This window comes from Choristoneura fumiferana, chromosome 11, assembly GCF_025370935.1.
Source record: "Choristoneura fumiferana chromosome 11, NRCan_CFum_1, whole genome shotgun sequence".
Classification (NCBI taxonomy): Eukaryota; Metazoa; Arthropoda; class Insecta; order Lepidoptera; family Tortricidae; genus Choristoneura; species Choristoneura fumiferana.
The window spans coordinates 2,845,412-2,861,152 of record NC_133482.1 but is presented as its reverse complement, the minus strand read 5'-3'; the positions used below and the strand labels follow the sequence as shown (position 1 = coordinate 2,861,152).

General features: G+C 36.6%; 1 long non-coding RNA gene across 1 annotated transcript in view; it reads left to right on the top strand.

The window, feature by feature from the left end:
* The window catches only part of LOC141432493 (uncharacterized), a 126,620-nt gene extending 110,996 nt beyond the window's left edge, over positions 1-15,624 (top strand). Inside the window, exon 2 of the long non-coding RNA XR_012451836.1 lies at positions 12,477-15,624. This is a non-coding gene — a long non-coding RNA (uncharacterized lncRNA). The remainder of the gene's footprint in view (positions 1-12,476) is intronic.
* The last annotated feature ends 117 nt before the right edge of the window (positions 15,625-15,741 follow it).

The following is a 15,741-nucleotide window of genomic DNA, read 5'->3' as shown; positions in this document are numbered from 1 at the left end:
AGCATGTTGTTTTTAAATAACCTTTTTTAATAGTAATATACATTATAGCTCATTTAGACTCCAAGTGCCTGCCAAGCACCAGCAGATGTTCCTGCGCTCCGACTTCTGGCGGAGGTGTGGTGGTTCCTTCGTTTTAGGGTATGCGACGAAGACGACGTTCCAAAATCCCTAGCTATTCATAGTTTTTTTTCTATGTATTTTATGTCTTTTAGTATGTATAATTTGAATTTTACAGCGCATTGGTGTTTACTGTAATGCTGTAATTTTATGTTGGAACAAATAAATAAATAAATAAATTATTCATATTTGCAAAGTATACTTTTGGCGGCGACTTCGAACAATAATTCAACTGCACACTGTTTAAGCCGCCCGTGTTGCCATCCAATTTAACAATAAATAAATTTATTTTTGTTTTATGTTAGTTTTTAACCCCCAAAAAAGAGGGGTGTAATAAGTTTGACCGCTATGTGTGTATGTGTGTCTGTCTGTGGCACCGTAGCTTAAACGGGTGGACCGACTTGAATGCGGTTTTTTTATTTGAAATCAGATTTTCTAGCAATGGTTCTTAGACATGTCTCATCAAGTCAGTTAAGCCATTTTTGTGATATTGAACTTTGAAGTGACAAAGTCAGGGGTTTTTCTAGCAAGAGATGGAATGCAAAATTATTTTGCTCGTATTTTTCTATTTTTTTAACAGATCTATGATTATTAAATCATTAGAATATTAGATAAGGTCCTCACTGAAAATCAGCGCCGCGGCTTGCCGTGGCATTAAGCTGAGTGGAGACCTACGAGTATTTAAGAATAATAATAATAAAATCATTTATTGCCACTGAAAATAAGACAGGTTACAAAATAAAAAAAGCACATAAGCAGGTGGCAATGGGCTCAGGCTCAGTATAAGCTGCGAGCATAGGAAACTTGCAGCGCTGATTTTCAGCCTGCGCCCGTCCGTCAGCGTAACAATTTAACTCTAGAAGTTTGTGTCGTGTAGTCCCTCTGACACTTATACTATTTAAGACGAGAGCGAGAGGGACCGTACGATACGAACTTCGAGTTTCGAGTTTCGTAGTAGCCCTGCTGATTCTGATAGCGTATAATTTCAATAGAACGGTGCAGCCAGCCGTCCGGAAGGATAAAGCTTAGGCCTCGGGATTACGTGTCGGGGGAAATACGTAAAATTATGTATTTTTTTAGGGTTCTGTGTCTTGAAAAAAGATTATTGTAATCATTTGAGCCTGGTTTTTTGAATTCACGCATGACGCAGCGTTGGCTAGTCTTCTAGGAGGTCCTGTCTGCAGCGCCATGTAAGGAATCAAATACGGGTCCACCATAATGCATTAATTATCAATATCATCCGTCCCTTTCATAATCACGACGTTACTCCTATATAGATTTAACGAGAGTTTTTTTTAGCTAGAAACACTAATTCTGTATACATGTAACATAATACTGGTTGTAGACTCTAAGCACTGCGGAATTTAATAAAAGTACCTGGGCTAAAACTTGTTAATATGCGTTTTTTCAGTGCGTTATCCCCGAAATCCATGTGTGTTTGTGTGTGTGTTTGTCCGTCTTTCACGTCGAAACGGAGCGACGGATCGACGTGATTTTTGGCATAAAGATAGTTTATGGCCCAGAGAGTGACATAGTCTACTTTTTATCCCGGAAAAATGCACAGTTAACAGGAAATAGCGCGCGATAACCGAATTCCACATATAATGCATATCCAAGAATTTCTGGAAAAAGATTGGTAAAACTTGGTAACTTGGTATCGCTTGGAACAATGATATGATGTCATTCGCACAATGTCGGTGGTCCCTTTTTTCGCATTTTCGGCGTCATGCATGCTTATGTGTCGCTTATTTATTTTTAACAAGAAAACTGTTTACGCTCCTACACAGAGCCTAAATCTAGTGCTGGGATAGCAAGTATTTTGTACGTATTCAGTATTTTAATATTATATTAAATATTTCAAATTTACGTTGTCGGAATTTGTTATAAGTGGAATTCAATAGTAGGTATGTCGTTTATTCGTTTAGAAGTTTCCGTCAAAAAAAGCTCAAGTTAACATTGATTTTTTATCAAAAATTATACATTATTTCAAAATGGTCATGTTCTCATGTTTGATAAGATAATTTATGTTTTAGATATTACACAATACGTTTCAAAAGTGCAATAATGTGTGACATATCTAAGAAATACTTGTTAAAATGAAACACAACGACATTAGATATTTAAATAATATTTTTGGTACAGATTAAATTTGACAGGAAGAAAATACATTTATTTAACGGCATAAAACATTACAATCACTGGACAAAAGAAAAAATATGAGACTTATACTCAACATAATTCCAATGGCGCTGAGTTTCAGTAATAATTTAACAGTGATTCGGTAGTAATTTGTAAGTAAATATTTTGCAATACATAGATAGGCGGCGACATCTTAAATGAAATGAAATACCAACAGTGAAATAAAATACCGTTCTTTGGGTTCATATTTAGTTAACAATTATGTATTTATTTTTGAAAATCTATCAACCTCCCTTCATCCCCTTCGTTCGCCTTTCATTCTTCACTTTTGTTTCACTTGCAAGGTCCGCCCGGATTGCTACCACCATCTTGCTCGCTAATCCTGCCGTGAAGCAGCAGTGCTTGCACTGCTGTGTTTCGGCGTGGAGAGTAAGACAGCCGGTGAAATTACTGGCACTAGAGGTATCCCATCTTAGGCCTCTAGGTTGGCAACGCATCTGCAATACCCCTGGTGTTGCAGATGTTTATGGGCGGTGGTGATCTTTTATCATCAGGAGACCCACTTGCTCGTTTCCCATCCAGTCGAATAAAAAAAAAAAAAACTTATTTCACTTAACGTAGGCTTTTGGAGCTGTGTATGATAATTCGTTTCTTGTAAAAAGTTTACCTGGCTACAACACTACGATGCTTCCAAAGGTTGTTAATCAAAATAATGCGAAGTACTTTGGAATATTACGGCAGTCATCGAAAGCAACGACTTTTTTACTTCAGTCACTCTTAAAAATTCAAGAAGTGTCGCTATTTCGCATCATTTCCTTGCGAAAGGCATTTCTTAGCCTTTGAGGGCTTGATAAATTTTGTTTTGTGAAATGGCGTCACTTTGTGAAGTCAATTTAGGTGTTATTGTTAGGAATATTCCACAGAATTTTACTTTTAAAAGAGCGGCTATGGCAGTACTCCCTAATTCTATACAATAGTAACTATATGATACTATACTTGGCAAGTGAGTGTATATACCTAGTGTCATCCACGAAGACGCGTGATTTTGTCAAAATTAGACATTAATGACATTGTAATAAGAACCACGGCACGCGTCATCGTGAATGACTCTACCTATAAAAGTTAACTAGTGCTAGCGGTACGCCAAAAAATGCTGCAAATGGTGTTAAAAGCATGAAATTCGGAACGATTGATTTTTAGGCCATGCGAATCAATTTGACCAGTAGCACGAAAAACAAAAAGGAGAGGAGTTATGTCGTAATCTTTTTTCTGTTTGGGAAAAAAAATGTTCTGAAACCTATCGTGTGTAGTATCTAATAAAAGGCTTACTAAGCCGGCCGGAAATTGGTAAAAGCCACTTGCGTAAATAACGAACCAATATAGACGCTGCTTAAACCATCTTTTTTTATTTTTTATTTATTTATTTATTATATCAATATTATATTGTGAAACAAACAGTCATACAAAGGGAAGGTTACAAATATTTTATATGTAATTATTACAGACCTATAGTTTCCAAAAGTCCTATACATATAAGAAATACGAGAAATGCAGCATATTACCGCAATTTTCAAGTATTTGTTTAAAATTACAACTAAATATCACACTAACAAAAATGTGTATTATATTTCTTACCTAAAAACTTGCATTCCTACCTATTTTGTTCTTCCTTGTACAATTTATAATAGATGACATAGGGACTCCTCTAAGGTTAATGGCATTGACTTGAAATTTGGTAGGACAAATGGAATACGATCAACAAAAAATGTAGTAGTCAGCATAAAAGTTTTTATTGAAAATTATTGTTTTAACAAAAACTTATTTTACGGTATAGATTAGTCTGGGTTAAATTATACCATAGCTGTGCTAACCAATAAAACATAATGGCTACCGTCCATTCATTCAGCTTATTTCAGAAATAAATCGATGATTTATTTATATTTAGGAACACAACACAAGATACAACAATATGATAGAAAACAAAATAAATAAAAACTACATAAATATACCTAACTATAAAAAAATACCCATCTAAGAGGTCCTCCTGCGGCATAAACCCAGCACACTGGCGGAATTACTCTCTGTACAGTCAGAGAAATTCGCTGGGAGAGGTAAGCGCCAGCTCTGGGCTCCTGAGGTCTCTATCAGCCGGGACGACAAGGCCCCCATGATGGCCCTCATGTCAGCCGACCAGGGACCCATTGTCTCCACTGCGAGCGCCGCAAACTCATAGTCTCTTAAAAGAGAAGAGTATTTGCTTAAACATAGCTGAGTTAGTGCGATTTTAATCATCATTTACATAAACGCGGGTAGTTGTGTGCCGGTGTCAGTTTCGTCGGGTAGTCGCGCGAACAGAGCGGCGGCGCGCAGTGCGCGTGTTGCAGCAGCCGCTGAGTCGCGTTGCTCCGAAGACGAAGGGCTACGGATTAGCCCGAAACATGTCGAGCTAAACTCGATTTAAGACGTGAGTTATCCGGGTCATTATATTTAATATCATTTACATAGTTTAGAGCATTCAAATGGAAGGCAGCTAAACGATTTTTATACTTGGACGCTGCACCAAACGAAGCCACGTCGCAGAGATAGAACTGAAATCGATGCGAAATAGCTAAAACGATTCTTAAAAGGAGAAGTTTTAATGCATTTCTGTTAATAATAGATGCAATTGTGCCTTTACGACGAAAAACTACAGTTAAATTCCGAGTTTGTTACAGTATGAATATTTTTAATGCATCATCATCATCATCATCATCTCGGTCTATATATACGTCCCACTGCAGGGCACAGGTCTCTACTGTTATGAGCACGGTTTTAAATATTTCACATTCAATATAAGCTTTACGGTGAAGGAAAACATCGTGAGGAAACCTGCACAAACCTGCGAAGCAATTCAATGGTGCGTGTGAAGTTCCCAATCCGCACTGGGCCTGCGTGGGAACTATGGCCCAGCCCTCTTGTTCTGAGAGGAGGCCTGTGCCCAGCAGTGGGACGTATATATAGGCTGGGATGGACATTCAATATCAGAATGGACAGATAAATAAATACTCAAATGCATATTAAACATCCAAGAGCCGAGAACAAACATAACATAACATGTCTGGAATAAAACAATTTTTTTTTTATTCGACTGGATGGCAAACGAGCAAGTGGGTCTCCTGATGGTAAGAGATCACCACCGCCCATAGACACCTGCAATACCAGGGGGATTGCAGATGCGTTGCCAACCTATAGAAGCCTAAGATGGGATACCTCAAGTGCCAGTAATTTCACCGGCTATCTTGCTCTCCACGCCGAAACAACAGTGCAAGCACTGCTGCTTCACGGCAGGATTATCGAGCAAGATGGTGGTTGCAATCTGGGCGGACCTTGCACAAGCACTACCACCTGCAAAAATAATTAAATACAAATAAAAAAGACATTTAGTAATCTACATATTAGGTAAGTAATTTTCAAACGATAGCTGTTGAGCCGTTCTTAGCTTTAATGAGTAAAAATGAAATACACGCACTCATACACATTAGGTACTCACATTTCACATTTGTTATAAAAGCAGGGTTATCTGATTGAGCTACACAAGTACTTTATACGAAAACATTAAGGGCGTCTTGTAGGCTTTTTTAAATCTCGATTTAAGGCTGACTGACAGTTCTTGTATGGATCTGACAGGATTTAAGACCACTTAAACCTAGATTAAAAAGCATGCAAGTGAACATAAATCTGACAGCTGGCAGTATCTTGCGGCCAGTGGTCAGGTGTAGAACGCTGAGTGCTTCTGTGCATAAGTGTAGGTACGTGAGTGTTTGAGCGAGCGGGTAAATTATACCTAAAAGTTATCCGATATAAATATTTACTATTTGGTATTATTGATATATTTACATTCTATAGCTCAGTATAGACTAGCAAGAAAAATCGTGCAAGTTGAATCAAATTGATATTCCATAAAGCGAACGAGTTTGTAGTAGCCAATCGAGCGCCGCATGTACAGTCGGCCCATGAAAATGATAAGCAACTTAAAACCATGTCACATTGACATTGAAAGAAAGAAAGAAAGGTTTATTTTGGCTCCATAAGTACCACCTAAAACTAAGACTAGAACTAGCACTAAAACTATGTTACTTGATGACACGGCAGGATACCAAAAAGTGTCTCCACTCAGCATGTGTTGCCGCATATTATATGCAGCAACGCTGGTTTTCTGTGGAGCCTAAACGTTAAATAAACATGTATGCATGAGCCAGTTCCTTTGCCCCAGTCAGACGGAGAAAAAAAAATTAAAACCATAGGCAAGGGAGAAGTGACGTGGCTCAGTGTAAAAGATAATAATACAAATACTGACAACCTATTTCATCACGGGTACCACTTGCCTTGATCTGGTTTAATTTGACAAAGTACTAAAGTTTTCAACATTTTCATGGGCCGACTGTACACGATTTTTCTTGCAGGTCTAAACCGGGCTTAAAGTTGTTATACAATAAAATACAATACAATGACTCTTTATTGAACACCAACACATAGTAAGCAACACAGAAAACATAGGTATATAGAAATTTAATCTATCTAGCTGATCCAAGTTTAATTCAATGAGAACATTTTTTTGTCAAAATACATAGCTTTCTTTTAGCAGTAAGTATACTGACATCATTAAAGTACTCAGTTAAGCAGTTAATGAATTGACAATTTCATTTAGGCCGTGTTGATGTTTTGTGTTAAAACATAAATTCCTTCAATTGACGTATTAACACTGTGCTCACTTCAACGTGCTAGAAGGCGGATACTTTTACCCGCTTTCCGCTCACGCCTCGCTTATCACAATGCTCCTAAGATTTAGAGCAAGACGCGAACCGCAAACTCGCGGCTACGTAACATACTGCGCGGGCGCGACAAGAGAGCGCATATTTCACTCAAGAAAGGCCACGTGTATAGCAGTAATATGTATCTTTGTTTAATTTATATACCGATAGATGTCGCTGTACGGAAAATTATACCACCCTGAATCGCGCTGGCGAGATTTTTCCTGACTAGTATATATAGGGTGTCAAAATGAAATACATTGTTATACGCCGAGCAACCGTTGTTTGATTTAAATTAAGGACAGCTAGCGGTTGAACACCACGTAAACTAATCGTACAGGCAAGTTTACGTTAAAGTTTGTGCATACATGTACAGGTCGTTACAAAAATACTCGTAAATCGAGAAGGGGGTAAAGAGTCTCTTATAAAGAGTATATTTAAAACATTTGATAATCACAGCATCACGACGGACTGGCCACAAAAAAACATTTCATTAATTTTTTCATTGATTGCAAACCCTAGCCAGTTTTCGCTCCTCTTGCTATGCTATGTTAGTTATTATGTACAAAATGTTAAGATATGAACGGATCTGTGACATACACACGTAGGGCACTTAAGACATTCTAAAAACGGTAAAATGGGTCAAATTCTACCGTTTAGGAGATATTTTGACTTTTTGTAGATGTTGATGTATACATTTCATTTTTGATTCTAAGCAAGTTCTGCCTTAAAGCTCAATGCATGGAAAGTAGAATATGAATGCTTTAATTTTATTTTTGTTAAGATTGTTTTTTTTTGAATTTTTTTGTATTTTTTATTTCAATTCCAAATTTTTTGTTACTTTTACGGTCATCCCGTAAAACCTATATCGAAAACACAAACTGAAATATAGATGCACAGAAAAACCAGAAAAATAAGACCAGCGCTGGGAATCGATTCCAGGTCCTCGGCATTTTTATTTTTGTTTCCATAATCGGTTATAGTTCGTATTATGCTGGTCACATTATTTTTACATTTGACATTTCATACTGACACTTTAGTATCTTGGTATAATAAAAAGGGTATACAAATTTTGCTATGCTGATTGGGTATTTATATACATACGGCCGTAAAAATATACATTTTAACATGAATACTTTGTATGGATCCCGCGTAGGTTCGACTCGATCTTGACTGCTTTTTTCAAGTAGCAAGAGTAGCAAAGCAAACCGACGATTAAATTAAGGCCTCAAAGTGCAAGCCCCGCTAAAGAGGCAATCCTTCACGCTAGCTCCAAGGTAATACGGGATTTTCCTCGTGAAATTAAAAATACATTTGTGCTGTTTGCAACGCTCGCCACGCTCATAATTCTTTGAGGTTCTTTATATGTTTTTGAGTCAAAGTATAGCTGTAAATTTTGTTACATTTAGTAAATCGTCAAAAAATACATATTTGAATTAAATATAGTTTAAATTGAAATTAAGAAAATCGGCTAAGGCTGAATGAACTCGCGGATTGAAGGTTCTTCACAATGTGGGTTTATATAAAAATTCAAAATAAATGCTGTGGTGGTCTAGTGGTTTGACCTGTGGCCTCATCGTGGGTTCAAATTCTGGCTCGCATCTTTGAGTAAGGTAAAAGTCGAGTGCTCGTCACTGTCCCAATAGTTAGAGGTGACAGCAGTACCACTGCCATGAGTTTACAGTGACCCTACTCGATAGCGACAGCGTAAATTATTTGTATGGAGAATTGTACAGCGCCTCTATAAATAATTTACGCTGTCTCTACGAGTACGGTCACTGTAAGCTCATGGTAGTGGTACCGGGTGTCATTTATTGGGCATTAGCGTTGGGCACTAGGACATTACTATACTACATTACTACTTACTATATTTCATAAGATATATTTTTTAGCTTTTTAAAATTTATTTAAAAAATATTTATTTATGGTTATACATTCTTTTTTTGGGTCGCCTACTTGCAAAATTTCAACTTAATCGGGCCTGTAATTTCGGAGCAAATAGTTTGTGACAGACGGACAGACAGATATACGATACGAGAGACCTTACTGAGGTAAGTATGGTACGGAACCCTAAATCTACTCGTAATAACGGACTTGGATAAAATTTGGCACAAAGATAAATTAATTATAAACTAAGTAAAAAAAAACCGGCCAAGTGCGAGTCGGACTCGCGCACCGAGGGTTCCGTACAAATTATTAAAAATATTTTATAATATGACGTAACTAAAAATTTACGCTTTTCGCAATTTTTCCTTTATCTGTGCTATTAGACATTGCTTCGTACCAAATTTCAAGATTCTGAGTTTACGGGAAGTACCCTGTAGGTTTTGATTCCTTTGCGAGTGTCGAAAATTTGCAGCATAAACGGCTGTATCTTTTGATTGCGTTGGCTTAGAAGTTTGATTTTTTCATAGCTCTAAGGGACAGTAGACCTGAGTATTTAATATGAATTTCAGCTTGATACCTCCACGGTTTCCTGAGAAAAAGGGCCTTGACAGACAGACAGACGGACAAAAAGTGATCCTATAAGAGTTCCGTTTTTTTCCTATTGGGGTACGGAACCCTAAAAAACTATTTATCCCGTAAAATTGCAAAGTTCCCGCGGGACAGCGATAAAAGAATCCTCGACAGAAGTCGCAGGCAAAAGCTACTAGTAGTAAAGTCCTTATAAATTCATAACCCATCCTATTCACACTCCGTCACGTCCGTAAACATTGTGCAATGATTTTTCTTTCCATTCCTTTTCTCTCGCTTCCTGTTTCTTTGTGCCAGCTTCGTTACTTTTGGACGTTCCTTTTGTCAGTGTACTAAAGACGTTTTTGTTCTTTGTGTACAATCTGTGACAATCTTATCTGCTCGTAGATTGCGTTTTGTGTATCAGGGTTAAGGGAAGATTGGCCAAATGCGAGTTGGACTTGCGCATCGAGGATTTCGTGCAAAGTATGTATCTATGAATAGCAGTGTTAGCAGAGCTCCTTTCCTATGTAAAATGTACCAATTATCCGCTCCGTGACAGGTCTCAGATTGATTTTGACGCTTTTTAACTCACGGTATCAACATTTGGGCAATAACTACAAAGTGACACTACTACACTATTTACCTACACATAAAAACCGACCAAGAGCGTGTCGAACACGCCCAAAATAGGGTTCCGTAGCCATTACGAAAAAATTAAGTAATATTTTTCTATGGATTTCGTATTTTATACGGAATCTTCCAAGTTTAGGTATATTTTATACCTTAGGCTGCTATTTTACTCTTAAACTACTAATAATTCTCAAGTAAACTTAGCTGTTATAGTTTTCCTTGCAAGTTTGATATACTTACTACCATCCTGAATTTTTTCAAAATTTTCCACCCATCGGTTTAGATTTTAGAGGGGGGGGGCGCCCAATTGTAATGAAAGTTTGCACTTTAAAGTTGAATATTTCGCAAACAAATCACTGAATCGAAAAATCTAATATTTTTAAAAGACCTATCCAACGCTATAGGGTTGGATGAGAAAAAAAAGATCACCCCCACCTTACGTCTATGGGAGGTACCCTAAAAAAATATATTTTCTATTTTTTTATTGTACCATTTTGTCGGCATAGTTTATATATATATCCGTGCAAAATTACAGCTTTCTAGCATTGATAGTTCCTGAGCAAAGCCGCGGACGGACAGACAGACAGACATGGCGAAACTATAAGGGTTCCGTTTTTGCCATTTTGGCTCCGGAACCCTAAAAAGCACCCCTATTTTTGCGCCGGGGTTTAAAAATTCGATCAATTGGCCCTAGCGTAAATTGTAGCGGCCATCTTGGTTCCAGTAATGCTATTGTCTAGATGCAGCAGACCTCTTAATTAGATCGAAGAAGCGAGGATGTTAGGTGATACGGCACACCGAGCGGAAGCGATAGCGGCAAACCGATTTGTTTCATGATATGTTAGAATTTCATGACCTTTTGAAATGTTCATGATATGCAAATTCATGACCTTAATACTTGTTAAACGGTGAGATTTTCTGGACTACCAATTGTAAATCATCAGGCCTAGCGTTCTGGCGGATTTTGGCGTGTATATATCCGTGCAAAACGTCTAGCATTGATAGCTGACAAAGCCGCGGCCCACAGACACCGGGACCGGGTCGTTTTGGCCCGAACCCTAAAAAGCACCCCTATTTTTGCGCGGTTTAAAAATCCCCTAGCGTAAATTGTAGCGGCCATCTTGGTTCCAGTAATGCTATTGTCTAGATGCAGCAGACCTCTTAATTAATCCAGACTAAGGCGGGCCTCGTCAATGTTGGCGATACGGCACACCGTGGGGATTAGATAGGATCAGAGTTGTATCAAGTGTGTTGAAGTTTCTTGACCTTTTTGTTCATGATATTCAAATTCATTTAATCTGCGAGAGCTAGAGGTCGCATTTTCTGGACTACTAATTGTACATCATCAGGCCTACGCGTCTGTTCCAGACGAATTTGGCGTGTTGCCTGTGCACAACGTCTTTGGTGGCTGACTAGACCGGCCACGCAACGGACCTTGTGTTGAGACCTGATACGTATTTTCTGTTATAACCGCCTTATCTGTGTTTCCTGTACTGCTTACTATTTAGTGTTTGCAATAAACTCATATATTTAAGCCTTTTAGCATGAAAGCACACACACACACACACACACACACACACACACACACACACACACACACACACACACACACACACACACATTCAAACTTGTGCATTTAAGTCTGTATTTAATTTAAAGAAAGGACTAATGAAAATCAATGTTTATTACTTAACAAACACTTTAATCATATAACAATAATTTATCAAAATAACACAATCAACTAGTCTATCATCTGACATGTTGTCCATATAAACTAATAAATCAGCTTCAATTAGTATCATAATTTTAACTGATATGGTAAATTGTGAACAGTTTACTGAATCAGCCTTTTTTGGAAATTCATGACAATCCGCAACTGCTTTTCGTGAAGAGCAAATATTTCATACAACTTTTCATAAATTAAAAGTTGTATGAAACTTACCCGATATTTTTTCTGGTAGATGTAGAGTCAAGTGCAAAAATATGTATCTATTCCAACCACTCAAAAATGTAGGTATGTGCTAGACAGTACATTGTTTTGTTTTAAATTTTATGTTTCACTAAATAATTTTAGTGATCTCGGCAACCTGATGTTGTGAATCCCAAATATGAGACTGTAAACGATTTATAACCTTTATTTTTAATAAACCTTTTTTACATTTTACTTTTTTATGTTACCACAGCCTTATTACGTCGGAATAAGAATCTGTGGTAAGTACATATATTTGGAGGGTTAAATAAGTCCATATTTTTGCACTCGACTGTACCATCGCAAAAAAGTATAGAGGTTCTCGCCACTGTTCGTTATTTAGCCGAGTAGGTTTCCCACACCTATCGACGCAGAATTGCCTTTAGCCGATCAAAAAATGCTTTATGTCCATGCAATAACAGCGAAAAAGACGTTTTTCCGTCGGCAAACGTTTTGCTTTTATTGAGTGAAAATAAATCGTTTTTTGATCGGCTTTGATTTCGCGTCGATAGATATGGGGAGATCCCTATGCATACTCGTGTAGACCTTGACTAATCTAAAATGACGTGCCCTACCACCGCATTTACGACATGAGCAAATTTAAATACGGGCGGCGTACACACATAAATGTAAGTACCAGGGCGACGGCTTGCTCGGGTTAAAATTCGAATCATAAGCGTTTTCCCAGAGTTACTCGTTTAAAAGTATTATTAGATTTTAGATTGTTATGGGTAATTTAGTTCCTCGTTAGATTCAGGCGGTTATTGTAAGATTTGCTGTCTAACTAGTCATAGATAATCAACTGGTTTAGTTGAGAGGCACGTCTTTTTAGCTTAGACAAGCTCTAAATATTTTCATTAATTACAACCACGATTATGAGCAGTAGGAAGTGGATGAACAATCCCTGTTTGCGACTGTAAGTATCGTCTAAAATTATGACTCTAATTAACGCAAAACAACTTCCTAGAAACAAAGATGGTAATTGAAAAAACATAATTTTGAAATAGTAATTTATCAGTAGGTATATTTCGAATTAAAATATAAATATACATTTTAAATGGAACAAAAGAATAGCAAAATAACTACCTATTTCATGTCAAAGGAACCACAATTTTAAAAATTAACACAAACAGTTTATTCTAACAGGAAATTGTACAATCATTTAAACTGTTGCCATTGCAAAAGTTATAGGACAACGTAACAATATTTTTCATAAATAATTTTCGTGCCTAACAAACCATCTGTAAAGAGAATTTCACTGTTTTTTTGGTTTCGTAAGTAATGAAGACAAATTGCATATTTTAAAACAATAATGTATAGTTTAAATACCTACGATAATCTGATTTAGATATTTTTGTAATGGCAACTCGTCACATAAATTTAAATAGTTTCAAAGAGAACAAGACATCTACATACCTTAAGATGGAAATACCCATTAAGTAGTATTTTCCCAAGAATTTTCGACAACACATATTTTCTGGCGATTATTTTTACTTTACTACAATTAATTTAATATACATGGCATTATCATCATTTTAATATCCTACATAAAGCTGATTGATTCTCTTTTTAATTGCATAAATGTTGTTTTTTTTCGCAACTATCGCTAATGAAAAATATAGTTAGCGCCTCCGATTTTTCTGAATAACTAGTTCACACAAGCTGCAAAATCATGATAAAAATACCAGGATCCTTTTGAGTGCCATAATTTTATAAGTCGTAATGTTTGTCATAATTATTGTTAGTGATAACTTTTTTTCCCGCTGCGCTGAAACCGTACATTTTTCATAATTTTTTAAATGGTCATCATGTAGAACTCTATAGGTTAGGTTAGGTTTGTTTTATAACAATTCTGAAAAATAAATGGTTTCAGAGAAAAAAAGAGTTATGTCAAACATTATATTATGACAGACCTTTCGACCAGTCGATATAGACCCTAAAAATACCATCTAGTCTGCATAGAAATATCATGCAAACTTTGTCATAATTTATAAACTGTTTCATCAACCGTTAGACGGGTGTAAATTTAACTTTATCTGCGTATGTGACAACAATCAAATATCGCAATTAAATTAGATACTTAAGACCAATAATATAATTTCATTTAAAACCAATGAAGCATCAGTCACTTCAAAATTAACTATCGTATTAATATAATAATATTAGGGGAAAATAATTCGTTGTATTTGTACATATTTGTTAACCAGCACGCCTTGCATAACCATAAACATTAAAATTAGGTTATTTTCATTTAATCATTGATAATAATAGAACCAATGTGAAATATAGATTTCCTTAAAGCGGACGGTTTTAAAAATGAAACACTAATACCTACTTGCAGGTAGAAAACTTTTGCTGCAGTTAACAATAAAGCAGCGTTTCCACCAAAGATGTGCGAGGAACGTGTTTTTCATGAACCAATAAAATAAATAAAAATAAACATCACGGGACACTTGACACCAATAGAAACGCTTCATTTACGTCTCCTCGCACAGCACATCTGTAGTAGAAACAGCTGAGCGTAGCGAGGAGAGGTAAATTAAGCGTTTCTATTGCTTCATGAGAAACACATTGCTCGCAACACATCTTTGCACATCTCTGGTGAAAACGGAGCCTAAAATAACGTTTTCATCTCTCCTGTTCGGAAAGTTTAATTTTCATGGGTAGATAGCCGGGTGGAAAATTGAGTTTTCATCTCTAGGGTGGAAAGTATTTTTTTTTTAAATTTCGATTATCTACGGAGTCGAAGATAATTGAGTTACGTCAATGAAACTTTTTTTTCACGTTTCGGCATGGCCATCTAGATGCACGTCGTGACCAAGGAGCTTATATACAACACTGAAGGTTGAACGCCGAACATCCGTTTGAAACAAGAAATTCCTTATTACGTCACGAACATATTCGTGAAATGTGAAAGAAAGAGATGGAATATATAAATAAGTAATAAACGTCAAACTTCTTCGTTCGGCGTTCCACTTCCAGTTTTGTAGGTATATAAGCTCCTTGGTCGTGACCAACTCGATTTTTTTTTATAGTCGGCCGTGGCAAGTGGCCAGGTCGAAAAGGTACCGTTGAAGGTTGGATACCTATAAGTAAATTCAATTTACTGAATACTGAAATTCAATTTATTATTATTCTCATTTTTTTGTACTAGGTATTTTACTTTCCTCACAGTCGAAATTAAAAGTAGAGTGTCTAACTCGGGTGAAATTACCCATTTCCCCTCGAAATATCTCAGGTGAAATGGGTCACTTTCCACCCTTGGTTATCAATCTACTATATTATTACATGATGATTTTAAGCGTGCTTTTCCAACCATAGGGCAATGCAACCCCGCAAGAATCGGCGTGTGTCCAAAAATAGTCGTTGTTTGTGTTTCTGCTAATAAGTAAGAGCTTTTTAAGTATAGGAATCTATTTTGATGCCTACCCAATAATTTAAATACTTAAAACTTTATTACCAACAGAAAATCAATTTTCCAGTGATAATTTTATTTTATTATAGTCAGTTTTACGGTGGAGTATATTTGACATGATAGAAAACGATTCCGAAATTTGCATTGAGATGATTGAACACATCAGGAGTATGTCGCGTGAGCTCGGGAATATCAAAATCTCTGATTTTTGACAGACAGCAACC